Below are 14,285 nucleotides of genomic sequence, written 5' to 3'. Positions count from 1 at the left end.
CAGCTCTTTGAGAAGCACAGGAAGAGCTGCACAGAGATCCCCGAGACCAGAACCGCTTCTGTGCGCTCGTCCAGCATGTCGATTAAAGGAAATGATTGCTATTTCTACTTCTATTCCGCTTGTAAAAAGGTCTGCTTGGGTTTTTTCCTTTATTTTTTCTTTCTTTCAGTTCTGAAGTTAAGAGGAATGGGTAGAATAAGTAGAAGTATTACTGGTCTTCAGCAAACTTCATAACTAATTGCATTGTACAATAGAGCAACTCGCTAAAAATGAGCTCAAAGCATGGCCAGTTCTCAGGCTGTACTATTTCATTTTCCTCTCTTGGTTTCCATTGGGTTACAGGGAGACAACTGTCCCTTCAGGCACTGTGAAGCCGCTTTGGGCAATGAAACCATCTGCACGCTGTGGAAGGAGGGCCGCTGCTTCAGGAATGTCTGCAGGTTCAGGCACATGGAGATCACTGTGAGTGTTGGCTCCTCAGAGTTTATCACCAAACCCACTTCTCATTTCTTTAGGTGGGCTGAATGTGCTTTTGCAGATTAGGTTCATTTGCTTTGAAATGATGATGGTTCCTACGGTTAAGAATAGGGGAGGAAGCAGAGGGAAGAGAGCTCAATGGCATTGGTATATCATAGCAGAATATTCTTGTAGTTGATACCAACAGTGTTCTATCAACAGATGCTAAAGAACCACATCAATCAGACAAGCATTCTGCAAGGTGTGTTAGTTTAACCCCTTCTAAACTGGTGTCCTCACCCACAGAATGCTAGGAAAGCTCAGTGAGCCTGGTGCTCCCAGCCTGCGCACTCTTCAGAGTGGTGTTTGAGTGCTGCTTTGTGGCAGTCTGCTCACTGGCACCATCTGGAGCTCAGTCTCCCTTTGCAGATCTTAGGTCCACGTTACCATCAGCTCTTCTTCCTTTCTGTCTTCAGAAAAAACGCAGCATGATTTCCTGCTACTGGGAGAACCAGCCAGGAGGCTGCCAGAAATCCAACTGTGCCTTCCATCACACCAAGGGATGTTACCTCAATGGGGTTTTCTTTCCACCAAGCCAAAGTGAGTTTGTCTTTTTTAGGTACGAAAGATTAACTCTATTACTCACAGGTGGGTATAGTGTCATAAAGAACGCCAGGTAACGTTCACTTGTGAGCTGATAGATAGGTTCAGAGCTGAACTTTGTGTGCTTCTGATACCTCAGTTTATCTTGCATGCTCAGCTTCTCTCTGCTCCTGTGGCCTTTGCCTTGCAGGTTGTTCTCCTGCATTTAAGCTTTTACTGGGTGTCAGGGAGATGAATGTTGTGTAGGGGGGGATTTCTTTGTTCACAGAGAAGCCATTTGGATGGGCAAGTGGAGACTCAGCATTTATCTGTGTGGGTTTTCAGCCTTGCCTGCCATCTTTGTGCAGTGGATAATCTGATTGAATTCCTACCGCATAACTGAAGAGACTGATTTTTTCTTTGCTTGTACAGACCAGCTTTCTAAGGAGGGAGAAGAAACAAAAACACCTGTCCAGCAACCAGCTGAAGAAAACCATCTTGGATTGCAGATAATTTCCACTACAAAATCTGATGCTGATACAAAACAAGGTATTCCAGGATTAATCAGAAGCACTTGCCAATTAACTCCAAAGCAATTTATTGTACAAACACAACAGAACATAGGGTTGCTGAATGGAATCAGCTATTTCCATGATCTTGTTCCTACCTTGTAACTTCATGCGCCTTTCAGATTAGGAAGGTAAACTCCTTTGTTTACATCATTAGAGCAAGACGAGGCCACAGCATGGAGTTTAAGTGCCTGTATGTGCATCTTTTCAACCAGTGGTGAAAGCCACATTTGCTGATAGAGGAATCTAATGTCATATGGATGGGATAAATAAGGGATAAAGCCTACTTTTAATATCCAGAAGGATGAAAGGAGGGCAGCAGACAGACATCAGGTCCATGGTGCTCTTAGCTGTGGGGAGAGCTGACAGGGTTTGTTCTGCATGCTTCTGAGCAGGAGGCAGTTTGCAGAGCTGTGGTCCTCAGCGTGTGCCTCTGTCCCTTGGTCTCATTTACTGCTCTGTGTTCCCAGATGACAGTTTGAATGCTGGAATAAAAACACTTGGATCAGAAGGACCTTCAGGAGCTCCTGCTCATCGGCTCAAATCTCAGATTGTTCGTGTGCCTAAGAAGGAGAATGTGCGGACACTGGTCAGCACTGTGATGCTGCCTGCAAAGCAGGGTAATGATGAGTACCTTTGCTTCCATTTGGTGGCTCCTAAGTGGAATGGATAAATTACAATTGGGACTTACCCTGAGTGCATTACAGTTGCAATATTATTTTGTGTCAGGGCTGTCAAAGTGGTGTCTTTTGGTTGTATTTGTTTTGGGTGGGAAATGGGCTCACAAGACAGTAATTCTGTTAGTTTCTGTCAAATAAGCACTTTGTTTTTCTTTGTTTTAGGGGAGGTGCCTGTGAGTCAACTGAATACTGCTGATAAACCTGGAAAACGGAAATCCTCTGTAGGTAAGGGCTGCTTGTGAGCTGCTGTTTGGCTGCCTCCACGTAAATGGGAGGGCACTGCTGAAGCAGGAGGGAGGAAAGTGTGTCGTGGGTCTGTGATGACTCCAAGTGGCACACAAGTGTAGCAGCTGAAAGGTGAATTTGAGAACATACACTTGGAGAAACCAAAGTTTGTGGTTGACTTGTAAAAATCTTTCTCCAAAGGAATTATCTTAGGAATGTTGTTGTTTTCTCTCTGTAGCTGATGTCAGTGGCCTTCCGCTGAAGCGCAGCCTCGTAGAAAGGCTGGGGAAGAAGATCGAGGTTGACAGAGCACCAAGGAGAGGTAAATGGTCATCGGTGTTTGCTGCACAGATTCTCTAGGCTTTCTGCTTATTCTTTCTCAGGAGCGTTGTTGTTGGGAACACGTATATTCTGTAATATTATGACAAATCTGGAAACTTGAGCTCTCGTTGTAATTTCTTGTAATCCTTATGCTTCTCCTTTCTTGATGATGACAGAGAAGGGTGCCAAGCCAGCAGGGGAGATCTGGAAGAAGAGACGACTGGAAGAAGAGAAGCAAAAAGTAGAAGAGGTTCTTACTGAGAAGAGATCTAAGGATAAGCGCAAGAAGAAGAGAATTTTCCCTCCACCTGAGCCTGGTAACATGAAACTGGAAGAGCCACCGCGTAAAATCAAGCGATTGGAAGAAATGCATATTAAAAGCTTAGAAGAAATCAAGCAGGAGAAAGCCCTGCGGATGCAGCAGATCGCAAAGCCAGCAGGTAACGAGGTGTTTCACTGTCTGCTCTGCTGAAGTGCTTCCCCTGTCAAGCAAATGGAGTTTGCTTAGAATTGCCTGGGCTGTTTCTTACCAAATGCAAAGGCAGGAAGTGCCAGGATGTCCATCCATGTGTTTTTCCATTGAATCCGTGGTGTCTGCCTGCTTCATTCTGGAGAATTCATTCGCTGTGAGGTTTTGTAATTCAGTTTCTCCTGTACTTTCTTTCTGCCATGTTTTTGGTGTGGCATGTTCTGTGTGTTGACACCAAGGTTATCTTCATCTTTGGCGTGTTGCTTGTTTTAATATGTAAATGTGTTTGTAAAGCATGGATTGAGTTTTTAACATGGGGGCCAACCTCTGTCACAAAGGTCAGGGGGGTGAGTTATTCACTGGGGAGGTGAGAGAGGCTTCGTGAAGAGACAGCATGTGAAGGAGGGAAGAGCTTGGATACTGTATGGACTGCGAGATGTTGCCTCTCTCGTGTTCTTTGTTATTGAATGTGAGGAAATAAGCACATGGAGGAAACGCTGGCACTCAGGTTTCTTTCTATGCTTGCTGTTGACCAAGTGATTTTCTTTTTCCTTGTTTTAAAGCACCTGGAAGAGAAGAGGAAAAGACTGTGGAATGGAGCAGGGCTGCTCCCAAAGCTGTCTCTGCACCCGCAGAGGTGAGTCCCTTCTGTAGATGGACACAGTGACACAATTTCTTCACATGTTCTTGTGTCTCACTGCTCACCATGTGCCACCATCATGAGTGCATTCCTACCTTCCTGCCTTTGGTGAAGAGCTGCAGCCATGTTTCACAATCCTGGTACTTTCAATGGCTTTCCCAGACAGCTTTGCACTCCTCAAACTCAGAATTGATCTGATTGTATCTGGCAGTGAGGCAGTAACCCTGCTGGCACCAGGTACAACTTGTGAGGTTAACGTGGGAGCACTGGATACAAAAAGGTCACGATGGCTTCGTGTTCAATGAAATCAGACTGTGGGTGGATGTTGTGTAGGGGAACAGGAATGACTTTCTGTTGCTCAAATAGAATGTGGTATGTAACAGCTCTAGCACTGTGCTGATTTAAACGAGCACTGAAGAAGAGGAGCCTCCAGCTAAAAAAGCAGCTTTGGTAAGGAGGGGAAGAAGTGTCAGTGCTGTCCTGGTCAGGCTGATACTGAGATACAACTCCTGTAGAAAGTGTGGAGAACTGAAATGTTCTGCAGGTTTCCTTTCAAAGTAGTCACTGTGTGCAGGATGCTGGATGAATGGCAGTGTGCGCACAATGCTCTGCAGCCCTGTGATTCCTCTGTAGTGTGAAGGAATTTGTCCATTAATGCTGCATTGTTAAAAAGACCTGAGGTGCTCTGCAGACTTCCCGTGGTTGTTAACATCCTTCAGGAGCCCCTTAGCCCCCGTGTTGGGTTAAGGCTCAGCAGTGCTGAAGGAGAAGCACTGCAGAGGAAGGATCTCCTGAGCAATCATTGACTTTGTCTTCCTTCTTCCCAGACTGCTGCTCCAGCCCTGCCGGAGGTCAGCCTGCTCACCATGGCTGTAGAAGATGACACTGAAAAGTTCATCTCGGAAATCTCAGGAGGGGAAATGGAAGCAGAAATTGACTTGGACCTGGAGAAGGATGAGGATGATCTCCTTCTTGAACTTTCTGAGATGATTGACAGTTGAACTGCATAGTAGTTATTATAGTATGTTTAAAAAAACAAAAAACAAAAAAAACAAAAAAAACCCCCTTAATTTAATAAAAACCTTTTCTTTTTGGTTGGATACCCCAGGGTGGTACTTTACTAAAAGAGTCTTTGCAATAATGAGTCATAAAGCACAGCTGAACTGGTAAAAGATTGGCAGACTGCATTCCATTGTCCTGAGTTTTCCTGCTGGTCAGAGTTGAGGTCCTGTCCCTGATCCTGGTTGGCTCCTTTCAGCAGCAAGAGAAGAAAGCAGTGGGGATCTGTGCCCTGGGATGTGCCCAAGCCTCCAGCCTGGCACCCACCTGCCTGGTGCTGCCCCTGGCACGTGTGCTGCTGGGATGAGGGGGGAGCCCAGCGGGTTCTCCCTGCTGCTCCCTTCAAACCAGTGTGCGAGGTATGACCCACTGACGCCATCACCCCGGAGTGGGGCACAACGCGGTGCCAGCATCATCATCTCTGCGGGCACTGCAGCGCAGTCAGCGCGGCTCGGGGGCGGGGGGGGGCAGAAAGGAGTTGGGAAGGAGGGAGGAACCTCACAACATCCCGCAAACGGCCCCGGTGCCAACACCGCCCACCGCCCGCCGTCCCCGCACCGCAGCCCGTGCTGCCACCTGGCGGCTGTCCCCGCAGCGCTGCCGGGGGTTCCAGCAGCCGGGCCGCCCCCAGGATGGGACAAATGCGGGGGCAATTAAATTGGATGGAGGAGCCGGAAGGGACCGAGCGGGTCCTGAGCGCTTCAGGGCTGCCCTGAAGTTAAGCACCACATTCGGGGCATTGTCCAAACGCCACTCGGTCAGTGACGGGCTCGGGGCATCCACCACCCCCCAGAAGGGCCCGTGCCTGCGTTGGACCACCCCCACGGCAAAGACGCGTTTCTCAGCCCTCCCCCGCTTCCTTCATCAGTTACGGGCAGCTCTGTGCCATTCCCCTGCTTAGGAAGCCACAACGAGCAACGGGACGGATTCTCAGCCCCATCTCCTGCAGCTCGGACGAGCCGGGGATCCTCAGCCTCTCCTACAGGATGAACCTCGTAGCCCTTACCAGCTTTGTCGCCTCCTTGCGATGCTTTCAAGGACCTTTTTGTAGGGTGGAGTGCCCCAAAATGCACTTTGCTCCCTGAGCTGGCTCACTGAGCCCAGGCAGCTGCTCAGGTACATCCCAGAGCCACGGGGACATCCCTGCAGTCCCTGAGGACCCTGTTCCCATGTGCTCACTTCCTCACAGCACCCACGGCACAGAAGGACAGGATGCACATCAGGACGGGCGGCTCCCAGCTCTGTTCTTCCCCATAACAGTCAGCACTGCTTTGTCTCTTCCTTTCAGTAACGCTTTATTTGTGAAGACAAAGAGACGAGGAACAAACACATCCATCGGGAAACAATTCAAACCAACGTACATCATGAGAGCGAAATAAGTTACACTATTTACAGGAACACATCGAGGGATCAAATATTTGTACACACCTTGACAAACCCAGAGCGCAGTGCTGGGCTGCACCACCCAGCAGAGAAAAAAAGCCTTCACCAACAGGAGTTGGGCTCTGTACAACAGCTCTGAGCAAGAAAAGGCACCTGCTGCTGTGTGGGATGGGCTGATGGAGCAGGCAGTGCAGCACTGCAGAGCAGGGAGCAGAGTGCAGGGTGGTGGTGGGATGCAGAGCAGTGAGCAGCTAAAGGGGCAGAGCTGCTCCACTGGGAATGGGGACAAAGGCCCGGGGTGGCAGGAAGGTGAAGGGCAACGCTTTGCTGGAAAGGCCTGGGGGGGGAGTGGGACTGTGCTGGGATCCCTCACAGTTGGGGTGGGAGCAGCACGGGGAGAGGGGCAGCTGGTGGGAGCCCTGGGGAGGGTGATGCTGCCTGCAGGATGGAGCAAAGCAGGGGTGAGCACGCTGCAAGGCAAGGGGACAAGTGACAGGTGCTCTGTGGGATCGTACCTGGAGCCCATCCAGTGTGGGATGGGAGGGCATCCCTGGGAGCAGACTGCCCAGGCAGGGAGCCCAAAGCAGCTGTGCTTTTGGAGGCGCTGGGGAGGAACAACGCATCCTTGTGCTTCTCGCAGCTGGCCAGGCTGGGGACAGCCCTACAGCCTTGTCTTTTGTGCCGGGAGAGCTGCAGCTCCCTGGAGGGGCTCACAGTGGTTGGTTTGGGGGCCCAAACATTTGGACTTCTGGGTCAACTCCAGCCCTTGTGTGCAAAGCTCAGCTCCAGGCAGTGCAGTGCCCTTAGCAGAGCATGAAGCTGGCTCCTGTGTGCTGGGAGGAGGAGATCCAGGAGCAAGAGGCAGAAGCCAGGAAGAAGAAGTCCCCCAGCTCTCAGCAAAGGAAGGAGCTCCCTCCCTGGACAGCAGTTATTATCTCCATGCTTGACACCACCAAAGGCACCGAGGGAGAAGCAAAATTAGGTGCACAGAGGCTCAGAGACCACAAGAAAGCACTGCAAGTCCTGAGCCCTAAAGGAGCACCCAGCACAGTGCGAAAGGACGGAGCCCATCTGCAGCCCAGCCCTGAACCTTCACCCTCTGTGGCCAAAGCCCTCAGCCCCAGCACGGGGCCTGCAGGCACCGTGCTCTGGGGCATGGAACAGATGGCAAAACAGGCAAGTGCAGCCCCAGGGCCTCCTGCTGCCTGCCCACAGGCAGAGGCAGGGCAGCAAGGGAAGGATCTGAAGAAGCAGAGGCCAAGAAGCCACGCTCACTGGACTGCAGCTGAGTTGGGACTTTGTGCTTTAGCATTTGGGGGACCTGCCCCCCCAACCTGACAGCATGGCTCAGAGCTGCCCCCCCACAGCCCCCTGTGATGGGGAGCAGGGCAGAGCTCTGTGCCAGCTTCCTGGGGCTGTCCTCATCATGTTCAGTGCCTGGGACAGGATCTAGATTGAACTGCATTTTGGGGACAACAACTCTTAACAGCATTACGAGATTCAGTTTAACTCAGATTGCCTCGACCTCAGGCAGAGGCTGTTACAACACCAGAAACCCTTGAGCTCCCCAGCCCACCCCCAAAATGAAATCAATGACAACAGCACCCAGCTTGAACCGTGAGGTAGCTACACCAAATCAACACACACCCTCCATCTCCCCAGATCAACACCCCCCCACTCTTCCACATGGGAGATACCGACCCACACAGGTACTGAGACACCAGTACCTATGGTACACCCAGCTACAGCCACACGAACACAGACATACACATCCCAATGGAAAAGAACAGGCTGAGAGGGCAGCGTTGCCCCCACCTCCCAGTGCTGTGCGTCACAGGGCAACCATGGGGCCTGTGATCCATCCTGCCCAGCCCCACAGCACAGGGCTCAGCTGTGACCCAGGAGCAGCCACCATCCTGTCCATGGCAGGGTGACCCTGCGCATGCTTACATCCAACTAATTGGGACCTGAAAATATAACCATGCATCATTTTAGAGGAAAGTGCACGCTAATAGAACTAAATTTGATAGTTTATTCTGTTTTCCAAGCAGGTGTTCCACTTGGGCTCTATATCATGCACTGGCCATGCGGATGTGGTGTACAACTGGAAGAAATCCTTCAGACCCTGAATGCAGGAGAGAATCTGTGATGGGTGAGAGAGGAAAGGTGCACTTTGAAGCAGGGAAGGCCCTGCTGGCACAGCCTGTCGCAACCACCACCAACACGGTTTGCTGTTTCTCAAGGGTCAGTAAGTAATAATGCCCCTAGTGATACTCTAGTACATTTGTCCTCTAAAATTGGTTCTATTTGACATGCTATTCCATTAAATTGCGCGATCATTAATCAATTATTAGCCCGGATAACTCAGTCAGTAGAGCATGGTTATGAGCATCTTAAAAGCATTTATTGCACAAATTTTAGTGGTCATTAAAAAATCAATGTATCAGAGTATATGAAAATTGAAGACTTTTCCAAATCAGGTACAGATTAACACAATGGGACCCTCACAGATTTATTTTCAGGTTGCAGAAACTTAGGTTGCAGTACAGACATATTTGTTCTTTTTAGTGGGTTTAACAGTAATGTTGTTATGTTGTATTTGACTTGTCTCTTTTTTCACTTTTAGAGTATTGTCAATCAAGGCCTTGATTGAGTTATCATAGTTATGTTATTAATATAAGTAGTGTTGTTATTCTATAGGCAGTATCTTGAAATTGTTGTAATACAAGAAGAATTTTATGGAGCAGCAGCCATGGATCAAGATAAGGAGTTCACAGAGCAGCAGCTACGGAGCAGGATAAAACTACATGAGAACTAATTGAACAAATGAACTGAATTGCTTGTTAAATATGGTTAGTCGGTCGGTAAACTGAGCCTTTTCAGCCTAAAAGAAAACGAGGGAAATGTAGAGAGTGTTTTTTACAGCTAGTTAGCTGAGAAGGGTTGTAAACACGGTGCAGTTAATCAAGCAGCCATAACACCTGCAAGGACAGTGAGAACAACAGGATGCCCTGGGATGGTGAGAAACTAGCCATGCTTCTGGGAACTCAGCAAGGGAGTAGCTTTCAGGATGATAACAAGAAGCTGCAAAGATACTTGGGGATGGTATGTAATTGGGAACCAATGATGAGCTCCACTTTTGCAATATGTATGAGCTAATTATCCGTATTATAAATGTACACGCAGCCAAGGAATAAACGAGATTAGCTGATCATATGTCAATGACAGGTGTGATCGTTTGCTTTTCTCCCGCCGTTCTGCAACAGGTGCTGTTCTTTAGAAAGCTCTGCCTGATTATGCACATCTCTCTGCATAGAGTTGGGCTTCTTTTGACAGAGGGCCCTATTACAATCTTGAAAAAAAACACAGAACATGATAACTGGAAAACTCACGTTGTAAAGCTAGATAACACCAATTTTTAACAAAGCTTGCAGCTGCACTTCCCCACAGAGAGCATGGCAAAGCTTTGATGACAGGGCTTAACAGACTTAGGAAAACTCACTGCAAGAGACTGAATGTGTCTCACTTTGTCCATTCTTCATAGGTGCCCTGCCCGCAGCAGGAGCAGAGCAAGAGGAAGACTGAATCTCCCCAGTACTCTGAGGTACTTTCTCTGAAGGATGTGCAGGGACCCCTGTTGGCTTGCTTACTTCTTGGCTTGCTTACTTCTAGGCTTGTCACCTCTGGACCCACCTCCCTCTGCTGCTGCCTCTGCCTTATGCTTCTGAACAATGAGACCTTGAAATACTTAAGCTCTAGGCCAGCTGTTCAAGGTACATAATGCTGCTAGCAGGCCTGGGTGCTTTTCACAAGCTGGAGGGGCAAAGCAGTGTGTTAGAAACAGCCTTCTAGTGGATACACAGAAACACTTTGCTCCCCCTGCAGGTTTCTGCACTGAAGCTGACATGAACCTAACAGTGGATGAGCAATGGGTATTTCTGAATTCTCCCCATCCCTGATTCTAGGAGGAGCCCAAGCTCCTGCCTTCAATGCCCAACTGTGAATTGGCCCTTTTGCTAAGCTTGTGCCACATGAAAGACTGCAGCCATATTGGGGATGTTTAATGTAAACAGGCACCAAATTACACGACAACACAAGCCATATACTCACATCAAAGCTCTGGACTCTGAGGTTTCTCCATGTCCGTCCTAAGTTTCCACGTAGTTCCCAGAGAGTGGTGCTCAGGTCTTTGCTGTAACAACCCAGAGTGGAGAGCTGATTCCTTCTCTGGGACATTTCTGTAGCTCAGGATGCTTCAGCGTGCACTCAGCTATGACAGTGACTGGGAAGGAATGGGGCTGCTGCATTCCGTGTCTGCTCCTATGAGCAGCTTAAGGTTACAGTGGGGGCATGAGCTCAGGTTGCTGTAGCACACTGAGCATCGTTTCAGCAGGGTAGATTCAGTGATATGAAAGTTGGTTGCCTTGTTTTACTAACCTGTAATTAGGAGGGCTGCCAATCAAGAAGTTGCTTTTTCCATGCTGGGAGAATTGTGTGCATGTTCCTTTCAAAAAGCTATTTTTTGAATTCTAATAGAAGGGAATGCAATTAAGTAACGTGAGTTTTTGAAAGTAGAAGTTGTCAGTTTCCCTCCATAAAGACTGCTCTTTCAGAAGTTGTGCTCTTGTGAATGTCCACAGCAAGGCCTGTCTCTCTTTCAGGCTCAAGGCTGGAAGTGACAGACTGGAAACCACAGCTCAGCAACAAAGCAAAATGAATGAAGCCCCTCAGGACAACCTTCAAGCCTTTGCTTCAGTAAGCTAGTTAAAAACCTCTGTGGGTTTTGCAAGCTCCTGAGACTAGTTAAGTAATTCTGTGAGGAAAATGCATGATGACATTTTCCTGGAGGGCCTAGGAGAGCTGAATTCCCAAGCTGTGCTGACCATAGGCTACTCTGAAAATCCTGCCATTCGTTATTTCCCCACGTTTGTGGTTTTGAGACTTGCCACGATGCTATGGCAAGCCGTAGTTAACACTAGAGAAGGTAAGGGTTTACACTAACATGCTGGTGTAAGTATTTTCAGGTTTAGATCTGCTTAAGTTGTGGTATCGAAGACCTCAGGCTGCACGTTAGACATTCCTCCTGCATTAGAGGTATTTGCCAAGTTTGTAGAACTGCACAGCACTGACTTGAAGTGTCTCACTGTCCTTAACGTGGTTAGAGTTGTTATAAAATAGTATTTTCATCTGAGGCCTATGAGAAGCAAATGATTCATGGATTTGGTCTGGGGAGGTAGGGAGGTGACTGCAGGCCCTGTGCTGTACTGATACTGGCAAGAGTGGCAATAAGGTGTGAACTTCAGGAAGAAACACTGCATATACAAAATAACAAAACTTAATTTTTAGTCTTTATTATTAAAGCATGTAAAAAAGAGACCAAAAAACCCACAAAACTAGTGGGATATGTGATCTTGTTTCTGTGAAACAACCACATGAGGCTGCTTTAATGGCAGTGATTGCCATTCTCAGTGAGAACTCCAGGTTTTGATCACAGTTTTGATGAAATTTTACTCTTCCTGTGCTTCAGCCTTGAAAAACAGTCACTCACAAATGTATTTACTGCCAGAAGCGGTGACACAAGTAAGAAGGAGGATATTTCTCTCTGGTAAAATGAGACTTGTAGAGGTCTGGTAGAAAGACATGATCAAACTTTTAGTTGCAACTCCATATATTCCATTTGAAAATCTGCAAGTCATGTATTTATGTCAACTGAAAATGGAGTCATAAAGAAAGCAAATAAATGATATATTTTTTTTTTCAATCTTGAAACCTATTCTTAATTTTCATTGTTAAAATGGGAAGCATAGCTGCATCTTTTTCATTTAGAGTAAGCCAAAAGGAATTCTTTCAGCATTATCAATAGAAACTAGCTGTTAATCCAGCTGAGGATTAACAGACCATGTGCATGAGATACAGTGTGAGAGCTTCAGACTGGACCAGGAACAAGCAAAACTGTATTTAAGCATACACATTGGCTGCATAGGGAAGCAAGAGTGTAACATCAAAAGCACCACCTCAGCTCCAGCTCTCCAACCTAGACAGAGCTGGAGCTGCTATAGTCTCTACCTGCAACTGCCCAGTTCTCTTCAAAGCCCTGGAGCAAGCAATGCAGAAACATGCTATCTGCCCAGCCAGATTTCCCAGCTTGTAAACACATCAGCTGCAAATCAGGCGTAGTAAATCACCTGTGGATACTGATAGGACAAGGGGAATGGTTTGAAACTAAGGCAGGGGAGGTTTAGGTTAGATATTAGGAGGAAGTTTTTCACACAGAGGGTGGTAACTCACTGAAACAGGTTGCCCAAGGGGGTTGAGGATGCCCCATCCCTGGAGACATTCAAGGCCAGGCTGGATGTGGCTATATCCAGGGGGGTTGAAACTAGATGGTCATTGTGGGCCTTTTCAATCCAGGCCATTCCATTCTATGATTAAAAGATTCTATGACCAGACAACACGCAGCACACAAGCCTTTACTGCCATTGTTACTCTTCAATAAGCAAAATACACACAGTGATTTAATAGGGGAAAAATAAAGACTGCAAAAAGAGAGCTTCAGACTGCCATTTTGTACCTCAGAGCTGCAAGGATTGTGAGCTAAATTATCCAGCCGTATTGTTATGTCAAAGGAAAGGTGAGTCTTTAGCAGACTAACCCAAATGCCAATGCTTACGCAACACTTAAGCCACACTTAAGCCCTTACTTGAAAATCTTACTGTGCTACGTGGATCTGGTACTGGGTAAGAGAAGAGGAATCACCTCATGCAGACAGCAACAGGAATAGCAATTGCTCAATGGTTCTTAGAGAAAGCTCCAGATTATCAAAGAGAACACACTGAGAATATGAGGAACTGTGACAGGAAATACCAATTTCTGAAGAAAAATAAAAATTAAATGGAACTATTTGTTTTTAACAGGAATGAATTAAAAATATTATTCAAAATCACCCATATTAAAGATTTAATAAACAGTATGAACAAAGGTGGAGGGGGGGAGGGGAAGATGGGAAAACTGAAGACAGAAAGCTGACAACTGGTTTAGTAACAGGTTAAAAACGCGTGCTTTGAGATCCCTATTAAATAATACCCACAAGTAGGGCAAGAAATAACCCTGCAGACGGTTATCCCCGTGACTATTCCAAAGGCAACGGCCCCAGGACACACCGTTGCCAACCGCTTTCTGAGGCAGCCGAGCCTACAGACGCGCACACTCCTGCTCTCCGCGGGTGTGTATCCTCTTGATATCGCTTACTATCGCTTCATATCGCTTAGCATCGCTTAATATCGCACGTATAACGCATACGTGGGGCTCCCGGCTCCGGCTGGGAGCCTGAGGCTGCCCTGCAGCCTGTGGGTTGGGCCGCGGCTTCCTGAGCGTGCGCCGTGCTTCCGCGTCCTGCTCGGGGCTCGGCCCGGCAGAGTTTTAAGACGACATGAAGAAGATACTCAGCTTCGTAAAGAAGAAAAAACGGGATCCGCCGCCCGGCAGCGCCGCCTCGGCGTGCTCCGCCGGTGCGTACGAGATCCGCCGGAAGGAGCTGACCAAGCTGCACCGAGGGGCCGCCGCCGGAGACCTGGCCCTGGTGCAGCAAGGACTGAAGAAGCACGACATCGACGAGCGCGACAGGGCGCAGCGGTAAGGGCGGCGGGCCGGGCCGGGATCCCCGCTGCATGACCTGGGCACAGAGGGCTGCTGTTAACGGGGGCCGCACGTGGCTGGGACGGCCGGTAGAGGCCGCTCCGATGTGCCCTCCCGGCCTGGATCCCTCGTAGGGCTGCTCGGCATTCCTCCGAGCTGAGAGCTCTGTTGGGGGCTGGTGAGAAAGGGCAGCGATAAGGCTGCTGGCTTCATGAAGGCTTTCTTGCTTGCGAAGCTGATGGTGGTTCCTTTAGGTTGTCATATTC

General features: G+C 48.3%; 1 long non-coding RNA gene and 1 pseudogene across 3 annotated transcripts in view; both read left to right on the top strand.

The window, feature by feature from the left end:
- The first annotated feature begins 7,101 nt into the window (after positions 1-7,101).
- On the top strand, positions 7,102-12,145 carry LOC146756866 (uncharacterized). 2 transcript variants are annotated; one of them, XR_014937174.1, is made up of 2 exons: positions 7,102-9,988; positions 11,046-12,145. It is a non-coding gene; the product is annotated as an uncharacterized LOC146756866 (long non-coding RNA). The 2 variants fall into 2 exon arrangements; XR_014937175.1 differs by lacking the exon at positions 7,102-9,988 and adding an exon at positions 9,995-10,157.
- Positions 12,146-13,751: 1,606 nt separating this feature from the next.
- Positions 13,752-14,285, top strand: part of LOC146756865 (uncharacterized) — a 40,953-nt pseudogene continuing 40,419 nt past the window's right edge. Inside the window, exon 1 of the transcript XR_014937154.1 lies at positions 13,752-14,016. The product of XR_014937154.1 is annotated as an uncharacterized LOC146756865 (transcript). The remainder of the gene's footprint in view (positions 14,017-14,285) is intronic.

Source organism: Coturnix japonica, chromosome 25 (assembly GCF_054131305.1).
Source record: "Coturnix japonica strain WE chromosome 25, WE-NBRP24, whole genome shotgun sequence".
Classification (NCBI taxonomy): Eukaryota; Metazoa; Chordata; class Aves; order Galliformes; family Phasianidae; genus Coturnix; species Coturnix japonica.
Note: the sequence above shows the minus strand (reverse complement) of the source record. Positions and strands in the feature narration are given on the sequence as shown.